This window comes from Stenella coeruleoalba, assembly GCF_951394435.1.
Source record: "Stenella coeruleoalba genome assembly, chromosome: X".
NCBI classification, from domain to species: domain Eukaryota; kingdom Metazoa; phylum Chordata; class Mammalia; order Artiodactyla; family Delphinidae; genus Stenella; species Stenella coeruleoalba.
In genome coordinates this window covers 33311903-33327620 of record NC_137152.1, presented here as the reverse complement: position 1 = coordinate 33327620, position 15718 = coordinate 33311903, and the positions used below count along the sequence as shown (strand labels likewise).

Here is a 15718-nt window from a genome sequence, read left to right as displayed (position 1 = left end):
AGGATCTTTTAGTTGTGGCATGTGGGCTCTTAGTTATGGCATGCAGGATCTAGCTACCTTAACAGGGATTGAACCTGGGCCTCCTGCATTGGGAGTGGAGAGTCTTAACCACTGGGCCACCAGGGAAGTCCCTCCCTGGATTTTCTTTTAAAAGAAATGTTCTGTTTGCTTTGTGGGGGACAATGAAGGAAACAGGAGACCGATGAGCAGGCTTTTGCAATAATCCAGGAGAAAAAGGTGGTAATGATGGAAATACAGAGAAATGGTCAGATTTTGAGTCTATTTTAATCAGAGATTATAATGGAGAAAACTCTAATTCAAAAAGATACACGCATCCCAGTGTTCATAGCAGCACTATTTACAATAGCCAAAACATGGAAGCAACCTAAATGTCCACCAACAGATGAATGGATAAAGATGTGGTACATATATGCAATGGAATATTATAAAAAAGAATGAAATAATGCCATTTGCAGCAACATGGATGGACCTAGAGATTATCACTTAGTGAAGTCAGAGAAATGTAAATATAATATGAATGTCACATATGTGGAAGCTAAAAAATAATACAAATGAATCTATTTACAAAACAGAAACATACTCACAGACATAGAAAACAAACTTATGGTTACCAAAGGGGAAAGTGTGGGGGGGTGGATAAATTAGAAGTTTGGGATTGGCAGATGCAAGCTACTGCATATTCCTCGGAGACGGGTAGCATGGGGATCAGATAGAACAATGCAGATCCATCCATAATCCCTTTCTGCTGTTCACCACAACCCATGATCCATCTGTGTAATTTTGGAACAGTCAGTGATTCCACGTTTTAAATAGTTTGTAAATTTTCAGTTTCTACACACTTTATCATCCACTCGTGATTTTTTAATTAAAGTGTTTTAATTCCTTTCTCTGTTCAGCTGTTAGTGATGAGATCCATATATAGTTTTTTTTAACATCTTTATTGGAGTATAATTGCTTTACAATGGTGTGTTAGTTTCTGCTTTATAACAAAGTGAATCAGTTATACATATACATATGTTCCCATATCTCTTCCCTCTTGTGTCTCCCTCCCTCCCACCCTCCCTATCCCACCCCTCTAGGTGGTCACAAAGCACCGAGCTGATCTCCCTGTGCTATGCAGCTGCTTCCCACTAGCTATCTATTTTATGTTTGGTAGTGTATATATGTCCATGCCACTCTCTCACTTTGTCCCAGCTTACCCTTCCCCCTCCCCGTGTCCTCAAGTCCATTCTCTAGTAGGTCTGCATCTTTATTCCCGTCTTGCCCCTAGGTTCTTCATGACCATTTTTTTTAAGATACCATATATATGTGTTAGCATATGGTATTTGTTATTCTCTTTCTGACTTTTCACTCTGTATAACAGACTCTAGGTCCATCCACCCCACTACAAAGAAACCAGTTTTGTTCCTTTTTATGGCTGAATAATATTCCATTGTATATATGTGCCACATCTTCTTTATCCATTCATCTGTTGATGGACACTTATGTTGCTTCCATCTCCAGGCTATTGTAAATAGAGCTGCAATGAACATTTTGGTACATGACTCTTTTTGAATTATGGTTTTCTCAGGGTATATGCCCAGTAGTGGGATTGCTGGGTCATATGGTAGTTCTATTTGTAGTTTTTTAAGGAACCTCCATACTGTTCTCCATAGTGGCTGAACCAATTCACATTCCCACCAGCAGTGCAAGAGTGTTCCCTTTTCTCCACACCCTCTCCAGCATTTATTGTTTCTAGATTTTTTGATGATGGCCATTCTGACTGGTGTGAGATGATATCTCATTGTAGTTTTGATTTGCATTTCTCTAATGATTAATGATGTTGAGCATTCTTTCATGTGTTTGTTGGCAATCTGTATATCTTCTTTGGAGAAATGTCTATTTAGGTCTTCTGCCCATTTTTGGATTGGGCTGTTTGTTTTTTTGTTATTGAGCTGCATGAGCTGCTTGCAAATTTTGGAAATTAATCCTTTGTCAGTTGCTTCATTTGCAAATATTTTCTCCCATTCTGATGGTTGTCTTTTTGTCTTGCTTATGGTTTCCTTTGCTGTGCAAAAGCTTTGAAGTTTCATTAGGTCCCATTTGTTTATTTGTTTTTATTTCCATTTCTCTAGGAGGTGGGTCAAAAAGGATCTTGCTGTGATTTATGTCATACAGTGTTCTGCCTATGTTTTCCTCTAAGAGTTTGATAGTTTCTGGCCTTACATTTAGGTCTTTAATCCATTTTAAGTTTATTTTTGTGTATGGTGTTAGGCACTGTTATAATTTCATTCTTTTACATGTAGCTGTCCAGTTTTCCCAGCACCACTTATTGAAGAGGCTGTCCTTTCTCCACTGTACATTCCTGCCTCCTTTATCAAAGATAAGGTGACCATATGTGCATGGGTTTATCTCTGGGCTTTCTATCCTGTTCCATTGATCTGTATTTGTTTCTGTGCCAGTACTATACTGTCTTGATTACTGTAGCTTTGTAGTATAGTCTGAAGTCAGGGAGCCTGATTCCTCCAGCTTCGTTTTTCTTTCTCAAGATTGCTTTGGCTATTCGGGGTCTTTTGTGTTTCCATACAAATTGTGAAATTTTTTGTTCTAGTTCTGTGAAAAATGCCACTGGTAGTTTGATAGGGATTGCATTGAATCTGTAGATTGCTTTGGGTACTACAGCCATTTTCACAATGTTGATTCTTCCAATCCAAGAACATGGTATATCTCTCCATGTGTTTGTATCATCTTTAATTTCTTTCATCAGTGTCTTATAATTTTCTGCATACAGGTCTTTTGTCTCCTTAGGTTTATTCCTAGGTATTTTATTCTTTCTGTTGCTATATATAGTTTTATAAGCTTCTCCCTGTTTGTTTTTGGCTCATGAAATTTTTTGTTTGTTTGTCATGGAATGTAAGAGTGGAATATTAATACATTTCAGTTTCATTCTGTAATGTAAGGAATTTTTCAAAAATATTAAAAGATGGACTGGAGCTTTTTCTTTGTGAATAGAAAGTTGATGCCACAGTGAAAAACAATTTAAAAAAAACAATGAATAAATAAATAAAATAGAAATTACGAGATTTGCTCATAGAAACCATCTGGGGTGAAAAGGAAAGAAGGGAGTCGGGTCAATGCAATTGCTAAGAATTTCGTGTTTAACTCTCTCTCTCTCACACTCTCAGTTTCTTTTTCTTCAATAGAGTCATCTTTTATGTCCCTCCAAGCACTCAGCACCCTAACACTAGTTTTTAGTTGCCTAAAGTACTTACCATGCCCCCTAGTCCTACAAGTGCAGCCTCCAATCCAACTCTACCATTTTTACTGTTTACTTTTTCCTATAAAACTTCTCTGCAGCCCCCGCTTCCTGCCTGTTCCCTGTTCAGTGCTCATGCTGCCATCTCATTCAAAACCCATAAGCCCTGAGACTTTTTCATTTATGTGTTAAGCAGGAAATATCTGATGTAATTAATTTATATTGAGATAGAAATGACTAATAGCCTGAATTAAAATAATTTTCTTCTCAGGGAAGTTATTTTAAAGAGCTTAGAAATCACTCAAATGATTCCTTTTTTTTCTGCAGTGAATAGTCTTAAGTGGTGACGGTTCTATGATTACCTTCAAATTACACTTAGTTGATGGTTGCCCACCACCCACGCAGGTCTTATGCTGACTTTCTCAGGGCTCAGCCTTTATAAAAAAGGAAGGTACAAAGAACTGAATCATTATCTTTAAAGAGCAACTCCATCACAGCTTGCTTATCATTGTTAATAAATGAAGAAAAGAGGTGAAAATGTGAAAAAGCTCATAAGAAATGCTGAGATTTTGTCCCTGTTTGAAGCTAGCAATTTTGAAGTCCTCTGACAGCAGCCTGTCTTGGTATAGGTGCCCAGGGAAAGGCTCAGCATTTAACCTGCTATATCATCTGAGTTGGGGTGATACTAGGGTCTCCCTTCATTTTGTCACCTTGAATTATCCATTGACATGGCTGCTGTTTACTTTCTATTATTCTCTTTTTGTAGAGTAAGTGTCTTGATGGGGGTGGAGTGGGGAAGAATCTGGATATCTTCACTTCAAATTTGGCTCAGCCATATATATATATAGAGAGAGAGAGAGAGAGAGAGAGAGAGAGGGAGAGAGAGGGAGAGAGAGAGAGAGTTATAGTTATTTAAGGCAAAAAAGATCATAATAAAACTAAAAACAATCCTATTACTTGCTGTCTCTTTTCATTAGGGAAAATATGAACAAATAAAATCTTATAGGTTTTGTAACTGGATTCAGGTATCCACTGAGTAACTAGACATAAAAGAGCTAGAGGCAGTTTCATCCACTTCAATTCTGTCATAGCAATAAAAGCATATCTTCTTAGAACCACACATCATCTCAACTGGAGGGTAGTTATTAGAAGAAAAGTGCTATGTCAGATTGCTGGTTGCCAATTTAATATCCACTCTGACTCTCTCTCTTAGGTACAAATCCCCAAATTTATTTGGGGAAATAATAGAGCTAGCCAGAAAATTATATTTCCTCGCCTATTATGCTTCTAGGTTTGGCCAAGTGACTAAAACCTGTGACTAAAACAAGTGACTAAAACAAGTGACTAAAACCAAGTGACTAAAACCAATGAAAAATAGATGGAGTTGTTGGGAGGAAATTTTAGAAAAGCTCCTACAAAGGGAAACAGACAGCTTGTAAATACTCCTTTTGTGTTTTCCACTTTGTGCTTTTCAACCTTGAATTTGATGAAATTACTAGAGCCCTAGCAGCCATCGTTGATCACAAGGCAACCTTGAGGATAGAAACCACTTGCTAAGGATATCATAGCAAAAGAGAGGCGGACACTATATCCCTGATGATTATGGGTCCTCTATGCCAGTGCTGCATTAACTATTTTTAGACTTCTTTTATGAAGCAGAAAGATAAACTTGTAGATCTTTTAAGTCACTATTATTAAAAGTCACTGTAACGAGCAGCCGCATGTAATTCCTAAATGATACAATGATTTACAGCATACTAACTTGTCTTTGGAAGCCAAGAAGATTTTGGCAAACCGTAATAAACTAACTAAAATGTATATTTTTTCTGCTTCCTTCCTCAGCTACTCCTGCCATTGCCTAATGAACTCATGAACAAAGTGGCCGTGGTGGCAGAGATGGAGGTTATGCGTGGGCTCAGCAACATGGACTTACACTCACCCAGGCTGACCTCAGCCCCTGCTGAGTGCCCCATCTGTCAGCACCAGAAACTACTGAGTCTCTGATAGGCACCATCCCCAGGGGCATCAGCCAGCTGTCTGGTGTCAGGTTGATTATATTGGACCGCTTTCATCATGGAAGGGGCAGTGTTTTATTCTTAATGGAATAGACACTTACTTTGGGTATGGATTTTTCTTCTCTGCACAAAATGCTTCTAGCAAAACTATCATCCACAGGCTTACAGGATCCCTTATCCACCACCACGGTTTTGTACGCAGCCTTGCTTCTGATCAAGGAACTCACTTCATTGCAAATAAAGCGTGGCAATGGGCCCATGCCCGGAATTCACTGGTCTAACCATGTTCTTCATCATCCTGAAGCAACTGGTTTGCCAGAACGGTGGAATGGCCTTTTGAAGATGCAATTATAGCACCAGCTAAGTGGCAATTCAGCCGGCCTTCCATATCCATTGGTTCAACATTTGTGGATTCAATGAGCTGTGGATAAAAGATATTCCAAAAAAATTCCAAAAAGTTCCAAAAAGCAAAACTTGAATTTTCCATGCCAGAAACTATTTACATAACATTTGGATTGTATTTACAACTATTTTCGTAGTATTTACATTGTAGTAGGTATTATAAGTAATTTAGAGATGATTTAAAATATACAAGAGGATTTGTGTAGGTTACATTCAAATACTATGCCATTTTACATAAGGAACTTGAGCAACTGTGGATTTTGATATCTGCAGGGGTCATGGAACCAATCCTCTGCAGATACCAAGGGACAAGTGTAACTTGCAGGACTAAGCAAAGCCCTCCAGGAGGCTGTATGTGCTCTAAGTCAGCATTCAATATATGGTGCTGGTTCTCCCTTAGCCAATATTCATAAACCCAGGAATGGAAATGGGAATGGCTCCTCTCACTATTACCTCTGGTGATACACTAGCAAAGTGTTTGCTTTGCATCCCTGTGACTTAAGGCTCTGTTGGTCTAGAGGCCCTAGTTCCAAAGAGAGGAATGCTTTCACCAGGGAACCCAACAACGATTCCTCCGAATTGGAAGTTGAGACTGTTGCCTGGCCACTCTGGGTGCCTCCTGCCACTGAATAAGCAGGCAGGCAACGGGGGTGGTTTACTCTGGCTGGCGTGATTAGTCCTGATCACCAAGGGGAAATTGGGTTGCTACTACCACACAATGTGGGTAAGGAGGAGAGTGTCTGGAATACAGCAGATCCTCTAAAGTACCTCTTGGTGCTCCCACATCCTATGATTAAAGTTAGTGGAAAACTACAACAGCTTAATTCAGACAGGGCTCTAATAGCCCAGACCCTTTAGGAATGAAGTTTTGGGTCACTCCACCAGGTAAAGAACCAAAGGAAATGAGGTGCTTGTTGAGGACAAAGGAAATAGTTTTAACTATCCACTATGACCACATGACCATTGCAGAAATGAGGACTATATGACTTATGAGTATTTCTTCCTTATTTTAATATTTTTATTTAATAGTTTAATTATATATATAATGTAATAATACTTTCATTTCTTTTCTTCTGACACCCCCTTATCATCTAACATAAGACCTGTTAATAATTGTTAACTTTATATCATATTTGAGTTACATGACACAAAACAGGAAGTATGTATCAACAGGGGGAAGAATGAAAATCAACCAAAGACACTAAAGAAACTCCGTCCTCTCCTGGGAAAAGGAGTAGCATGTTTTCAGTTTTATGTAGCATAGTCTTTATTCGGCAATTAAGTATGGTTCAAGGAGATGTACTTGAGTTCAAAGTCAACAAGAATGGACTGTGGTAGCTTTGTAGTGTGTCAGTTAGGCTAAGTTCAACTACATTTCCCAGAATCCATTCTCTTGTTTCTGGTCAGGTTGGGCCACAAGTATATTCCACATCAATTGTATCAATTGTCTACCATTGTAACTCAATCCTTAATGTACCTATGGTTGGCAGAAAAATGGAGACCCAAGGATGTCCATATTCTAATTCTTGGAATCTGTAATATGTTATATTACATAGCAAAGGAGAATTAAGGCTGCAGATAGAATTAAGTTGCTAATCAGGTGACCTGAAAATAGGGAGATTATCCTAGATTATCAGGGTGGGTTTGATGTTATCACAAGCGTTCTTAAAAGTGAAAGTCGCAGGCAGAAGATGAATCACTGTCAGGGTGATTTGATATGAGAAAAACTTGACCAGACATTGCTGGCTTTGAAGGTAGAGGGGACCATGAGCCAAGGAATGTGGGTGACCTCTAGGAACTGGAAAAGGCTAGAATATGGATTATCCCCTAGAGCCTCCAGGAGGGAACTCTGCCCTGCTGACACCCTGATTTTAGCCCAGTGAGACCCATGTTGGATTTCTGAACTGCAGACCCATGAGAAAATAATAGTGCTGTTTCAAGCCACTAAATTTGTGGAACTTTGTTACAGCAGCAATAGGAACCTAGTACAGTATACTTTATTGATAGTCCTCCATTCCGTGCCTCACTATTCAGATAAACTAACTGTACCCACATCCTTGTCTCAGGTCTGCTTTCAGGAAATCTAAACTAAGACACTCCCCCTCCTCAACGAATTCTACTAAAATGACCAAGGATATGTAAAAATAGGATGTAATCTGTATAATGATTGGGAAATAGGATAGATATTATTAGTAACAGGCCAAAAATGCATTGTGCAAATTGGCTCAGATTGAGGGAAGTATAAATACCACAAATACCACACATTTCAACAAAATTGACTAGCAAGTAAAAGAAGTAAGCAATTACTATTACTATTACTCCACAGAACCAGGAAAATCTCCTCCTCTGAGAAGGAGAGGATATAAAAAAGGGGCTTCCAGGATAAAGTAGGTGTGATGAAAGTCAAAGTACACAAGGATTCGTTCGAAAATTCTTCAGAAAGATCAGCGAAATATAGCATTCGTTCTCAGCTTTCTCTTGGTGCAAACAAAAGAAAGTAAAAATGCTATTATATGTATTTTTTATGTATTCTTATATGGATGAATCTCTCAGAAGGAGAAGGTTGGGCTCCTACAACCTACCCACAAAAATTAAAACAAAATAAAAAAAAAATTAAAACAAAATAATTCAGAGAAGAAACAGTTCTTTTTGTTTTAAGTTGACTTCTTACTAATGGTATTAGTCAGGGTTCTCCAGAGAAACAGAAGCAACAGGATATGTATGTATGTAAGTATATGTGTGTATATATTCACACACACACACACACACATATATATATATATATAGAGAGAGAGAGAGAGAGAGAGAGAGAGAGATTTTATGGAATTGAGTCACATGATTGTGGAGACCTGGTAAGTCCAAAATCTTCTGGGTAGGCCAGCAGGCTGGAGACCCAGGAAAGAGTTGCAGTTTGAGTCCAAAGGCCATCAGCTGGCAGAAATCCCTCTTGCTTAGGGGAAGTCAGTCTTCCGTTCCACTAAGGCTTTAACTGATTGGATAAGGCCCACCCATATTATGGAAGGCAGCCTGCTTTACTCAAAATCCATCAATTTAAATGTTAATCTCATCCCAAAACACCTTTACAGAAACATCCAGAATAATGTTTGACCAAATATCTGGACACCATGGCCCAGCCAAGCTGACACATAAAATTAACCATCACAGCAGTTCCCAAGCTGCTTCCTGCGAAGGAAGTTCTTCCAGGGAAAATGGAGTCTGTCCCGACAAAAGACAACCACGTTCCCAGCGTGAATGAGCTAAACTGTGGAGGAGGCTACTTGAAACCAATCTAAATCCTACAAAGGCTGTTTGAGCTGAATCCATCAGGACTCACACATGCAGCCACTGAAAGGTAACTATTTGGGAAATCAATTAACTTTCCTGTCATGAGGCTTTTCTCTCCAAAGCTCACTCACCACTCCATGTAGACGATTTAATTCAACCTGTAACAAAATACAGCTACAGCAAATAGAAGTACTTTCATGTTCCCACTTTCTGGGACTAGAAGATTTGGATTCTGACACAGAATCCATCTGAAATCTCAGTACTCAAAGAACTTGCAGTTCCTTGGTAAAGCTCAGGCTATAAAGAAAAACCACTAGACTTTTTTTTTTTTTGCGGTACGCGGGCCTCTCACTGTTGTGGCCTCTCCTGTTGTGGAGCACAGGCTCCGGACGTGCAGGTTCAGCGGCCATGGCTCACGGGCCTAGCCCGCGGCATGTGGGATCTTCCCGGACCGGGGCACGAACCCGTGTCCCCTGCATCGGCAGGCGGACTCTCAACCACTGCGCCACCAGGGAAGCCCCCAAACCACTAGACTTTTGAAAATACTCTGAGCAAAATAAAAGAGCCACTTGGGGATTCAGAATAAATGTATCCATGTGAAACTGTCTTATACCAAGAAAAGTTAGGTTTAAAAAAAAGTTTAATTTGCATCCTAAGACTTGTTGGAATTCTGTACTCATGGAAAGAACATAACATAACATTAAGAAAGATTGCATTCAGATAAAAACTAGGATTACTACATTTAAACATGTAATAGAGGCAGTTAAGAGAAGACTGAAAAATGCAAAAGGAAAAGAATAAATGGTTTTCAGAACAATTAAGAAAAGGATGAAGAGATGAAGAAATAAAGCTTATGACTAAAATGAATAAAAATATAACGATATGTTTTCTCTTATATTTACCCCAAAATCGGATGATGCAAATTAAATGCAGTAGAAATTTCAAGCAAATATTGTTTGCTGTTCCACATCCGCTCAACACCTTTTTCCACCCTGTGCTTTTTCCTAGGAGGCTGACCTTTACAGATGGCTTCCAGGGACTTCTCATTGGGTTGTCTAGGAGAGGCACTGGCAGGAGATGGCAACGTGGGAGGAGAGGAAGGCCCAGATATCCATCCCTCCAGCTGGCCATTAGTTAGCAGTGGCCTCTCCTAGAGACACTGACCCAGCTGTGCTCCACAGCTCTTTCTAAGTCCTGGAAACCACTCCTTCCCTCTACCTTTTCAGCCCCAGGGGTGATAATGAATCCTCAGCTGTTTTACTCTAAGTGCTTCACCATCCTTTTAGTTTTCTTTAACCCTTTCTATACCTTTGTAACTCATTAAACTCTGCTCAGTTACTTTATTTGAGAATCCCATCAGTTTTACGCTACTGGGATCCTGACTGATATAAGCACTAATTAAAAAAAAAAATAGCAAGAATAGAGGAAAAACTTGAGGCTTTAGACCAGAGTGGCCCATCTAGTTGGAGAAGATAATGAGATTCTTGTTCTGAAATGAAAAAAAAAATTCCCTAGGATAGAGGAAAGGGCAGAAAAATAAGTTGATAAAGTAATTTTAAAAAGTCAGGCTGGGGCTTCCCTGGTGGCGCAGTGGTTGAGAGTCCGCCTGCCGATGCAGGGGACGTGGGTTCATGCCCCGGTCCGGGAAGATCCCACATGTCGCGGAGCGGCTGGGCTCTTGAGCCATGGCCGCTGAGCCTGCGCGTCCGGAGCCTGTGCTCTGCAACGGGAGAGGCCACAACAGTGATGGGCCCACGTACCAAAAAAAAAAAAAAAAAGTCAGGCTGGTATCAGATCTTTCTTCTGTAATACTAATTTTCAGAAGACACTGAAGCAGCATCAAAAAAATTTTGAGAGCCTACCTAAGCTACAGTTCATGGAACAGAAAGTCATTTACGAACATTCAAGAACTTAGAAAGTGTACCATCCACAAATAGCTCTGAGCAATGTTTTCAGAAAAAAGATAAAGTCCAACAAACCAAAAAGCAAATCACAATATATAATTCCAATTGAGGGAAATGTGATTTAAAAGCAATTGTTGTTACTACTGAGATCAGTAATATTTATGTTCAATGTTGAAATAATCGTTAACATGGTTGTGAAATGTAACAAATGTCAACCAATTTTGGAAAGGCAAGATATACAATTATAAAATAAATTAACCTAGTTCTAATATCACAGATTATTCCAACAAAAATGGCAAAGGAAGGGATAAAACTAAAATGTACTAGTATTTCTTTATTTTTTCTGTTTAAATGAAAAAAAATTGAGTCCATTATTTTTTAGTTGTTTCAAAGGAAAAGTATATTTTAACATGTAATTACAAAAAAAGTTAAATAAAACTTCTAAATCACTAATGATAAGAACGACCAAGTTATAGTAAAAAATCTGAAAGAACATGCGGTAAAATATTGACAATGCTTACTCCTGAATTGTGAGATCTTGGAGATTTTTATTTTTTGCTCATCTATATTTCTATTTTTCTATAACGCACATACATCTACTAGTGTAGAAACAAACCCTTATACAAATTTCCATATTTTACAAAATGAAATTAAACTCTAATGCTTTTAATTTCTTGAAATTTGTTTATCTCCTGTTTTTTTCTCAGAAGTATTTGACATATAGACACTACTATATAAAAAACAGATCACCAACAAGGACCTACTGTATAGCACAGGGAACTATACTCAATACTCAATATTTTGCAGTAACCTATAAGGGAAGAGAATCTGAAGAATTATATATATATATGTGTGTGTGTGTGTGTGTGTGTCTGAATCACTGTGTTGTACACCTGAAACTAACATGATATTGTAAGTCAACTATACTTCAATGAAAAAAAATGCAAACAAACAAAAAAGAAGTATTTCAGGCAGTTAACAAATGGACTTAACAGATAATGGGTCTGGATCAAATTGGGCAATTTTTTTTTTTGGACATTCCTGGGAACTTAACAGCAAGAAGGAATCCCAAGCATAAGTAAACATACTAAGTAATAGAATCATTTCAAAATGTATGAAAATGTCCTAGAAATAACTAAAGTCAACAAAATGTTTTTTAATAATCAATAACCCCAAATGCTATTTAACTTCTGAGAGACCTTAGTAGTGTACATCTTTTGAGTTTTCTACTCAACTCTCCCTTTTCTAAGAGATTCTGTCCCCTCATACACATGGTGGCAGTGGGCGTGGCCACATGCCATGTTGTTGCAGGGGTTACCTGAACCTAGCTGGGATTCTAGACATGGGTCTGAGAGACCCAGACCACCCTCTCTAGTGGCTTTACCTATTAAAAACACACTATTGGGACTGTTGGTGGCCATGTTCCTCTTGTGGATTGTGCAGCTGAGGGAGCTGGTTTGCAGAGATAGAAAAGAACGAAGAGAGGCAGAGCAGAGGTGAAGATAATTGATGATACACTAGCTTCTTGCTCCAGTTTTCGCCTGCACTCCAGCCATGTTCTTGTCCTTGGGATCTCAGAGCCACCTCAGTATCCTGAGGTAGTATCCTGCAGTAGTTCAGATCATGAGCTGTGACATTAGATTGCCTGGATTTGAATCTTCGTTACTAGCTATTGGGACCATTTGCAAGTTCCACTATCACTTTAAGCCTTGGTTTCTTCATCTCTAAAAGGGAGATATTAGGCCCTATTTTATAGGATCATGGTGTTATATGAATTAATACATTTTAAATGTTTGATATAAAATAAGTGCTGAATATTAACTGTTTATTATATTAAGGGCTATATTAATAAATTACATTAATAAATTATACAATATTATATAATATTATGATAACTATTAATTAACTATTTATATCCTTATAATAAATTTATTTTTCTGCTTAAATATTTACTATCAAAGGCCCATCCAGATCCGCAATTCCTTTTGGGAAGAATGATTTCAAAACTTTGGGCTGGTGATGGTGGGGAGGTGGAAGAAGCAGCAGCATAGTAAATAGTTAAGAGTATGAGCTTCTTGGTCAGTGAGCACAGTATTTAGGTCCTATTTTTGCCTTTTACTAGTCATGGGACCTTAGGAAAATTACTGAGCATTAAATTCCTTATTTGTAAAATTTGTGTAATACATCTGGCTCATAGAGAAGTTGTAAAAATTTTTCAATGAGACTATATGCCAGGTATCGGGCACATAGGAATACCAAATAAATATTTTATTATTTTAGTTATTATTACTAACTCCACATGCAGGTGACCAGCACATCAAGTGGCTAAGTTAAAATCAGAGAGATAAGGGGTATACAAAGACTCATACTGTCAACTAAAAAATAATGCAGGAGGCTGCAAATAAGAAAACAGTTTATTTGGGGTTTTAAGAATTGCAATTCAGGGCTTCCCTGGTGGTGCAGTGGTTGAGAGTCCACGTACCGATGCAGGGGACACGGGTTCATGCCCCAGTCCAGGAAGATCCCACATGCCGCGGAGCGGCTGGGCCCGTGAGCCATGGCCGCTGAGCCTGCACGTCCGTAGCCTGTGCTCCGCAACGGGAGAGGCCACAACAGAGAGAGGCTGGCGTACCGCAAAAAAAAAAAAGAATTGAAATTCAGAAGACACAGATTCGGGTAACCTGGAAAGAGCGTTCCAAGGATGTGTTCTAAATGGCTCCATTTTAGAGAGCTCTCTTAGCCATACCATACCAACTCCATTTTGATTTTCTTTTCATAACACCTTGTCAAGAGACATGTGATTAATCAACATGCACCTTTTCCCTAATTCAGAATGTCCCAGCCACAGTTTGCTCTTCTTACAAATGTATTACTTTAATTTCTTGAGATCTTAGAATGTTACTGGGTATAGTAATAAGATTTCTGCTTCAGTGATACCTTAAATCCAGTAGGGACTACTGAAGTTAATTTTAGCCAATTGACAAGTGTTATGTATTTAAAGTGAGGACCTAAGATCCACAAAGCAAATTAAAAACCTAGAAACCTTACTAGCTTCTTGTTTAAAGTCCTTATATTTTATAAGAAAGGAGTTGAAGAGTTGCGTAAATATTTAAAAATAGGGGGCTTCCCTGGTGGCGCAGGGGTTGAGAGTCCGCCTGCCAATGCAGGGGACACGGGTTCGTGCCCCGGTCCGGGAGGATCCCACATGCCGCGGAGCGGCTGGGCCCGTGGGCCATGGCCGCTGGGCCTGCGCGTCCGGACCCCGTGCTCCGCAACGGGAGAGGCCACAGCAGTGAGAGGCCCGGTACCGCAGAAAAAAAAAAAAAAAACAAAAAGTCACAAAAATAAACGTTATGAAGCTTTACTTTGTTTTTCTGCTAGCAGACTTTTCCAGGCCCCTACTGAAACTTTACCTTAATAGGTGCCCCAATAAATATTTGCAGAATGAATGAATGAACATATTATTATCAGAGCAAACCAAATCAATAAACATGAGGTCAGTGAAGAAATATCTTCAATCACTGATTCATACCTTGCTTGCATCACAGAATCACTTGGGAAGGCTTTTCAAAACATACATTTCCAGGCTCCACAGACACCTTAGTTGAACCAGTGCTTTTGGGTGGTGCAACCCAACAGGGAACCTGTATTTTCAAAAACCTCTTCAAGTGATTCTAAGCAGCACCTAAGTTTAGGAATGTAAGCAATTCCTTGGCTGAAAGTCCTCAGAAATGAAGTTACTCACTTGAGTTTAAGCGCACTCTGGAACCTGCACATTTTGTTCTACCCTGATTCTATCTTTGAGGCTTTGTGTTCTGACTGGGGCCCTCTTGGAGGAAGGAGTCAGAATGGCCCAAAGCAGCACAGAGGTCTACAGGAAGAGCATCTTGTTGAGCACTCATGCAGCATAAAATTGGAAAGCTGGCATTGTTACAAGGTTTCATATGGCCCCAATTCTATACCCTTCCCTGTGTTCCCGGCGAATTTAAGGTTCTTTCTTCATCGCGAAAGAATTTGGAGACAAGCAGAGAGTTTAAGAAAGTAAAGTGAGAGTTTATTTAAGCAAGGATACGCTCTCAGAGGGAGAGCGGGCAGACAGGTGAGGGGCTGCTGCCCTGAGTTTTTTTTGGCAAGCCGGTTATGAGGGGCATACAAATGAAGGGGTGGAATATTCACTGGGGAAAAGGAGGATTTTGGGGGTCGTATTCCCTGATTTTCAACCCAGCTCCATTTTCCCAAGAGGAGGAGGGATTTTTGTCCTTATTAAGCTTAGATCAGAAGTGTCATGGTGTCGGTGCATGATGGGTACTTCTTATCTGCAAGACTAATTTTATTGTAATGAGAGCATAATGAGCAACAGGTTACATTGGGACACAGGAGATTCCCGCCTTTCCCCACCTTTCTTTGTCTGCTACCCGGACACTTATCACCTAAAATGTGTGGTTTCCTGTCAGTCTGGAGGTTCCTGCTTTCCTCTGTCTGCCTATGGACCTCCGCTGTTTACAAGGTGTGTGGTTTCCTGCCACCTGGCCCCTGCCCCCATTTCTCTGCTCATACCTAGCTACCTGCCTGCTGTAACAGCTGTATCTATGCTCTTTGTCCTTATCTTTGAAACACCCTCCCACTCTATGTAGGGTGTCTGCCCTACTCCTTGGCTCTGGGATCAGCCCCGTGACTTGCTCTGGTCATTCAGATTTTAGAAATATGAAACAGGCCAGGGCACGGAAAAGTGCTCCATGTGTCTGCGAGTTCTCTCACTCTTAGGCCTTTGCCATAAGAACATAGCCTTTGGAGAATGAGATATGCGGATCATATCCTAGGGTTATGTTAGATAAACTGATGATCAGCCGACCTCC

General features: G+C 39.5%; 1 long non-coding RNA gene across 1 annotated transcript in view; it reads left to right on the top strand.

Moving 5' to 3' along the window:
• The window catches only part of LOC307179879, a 229218-nt gene extending 221157 nt beyond the window's left edge, over window positions 1-8061 (top strand). The window contains exon 5 of the long non-coding RNA XR_013825584.1: window positions 5099-8061. This is a non-coding gene — a long non-coding RNA (uncharacterized lncRNA). The remainder of the gene's footprint in view (window positions 1-5098) is intronic.
• Window positions 8062-15718: the final 7657 nt, after the last annotated feature.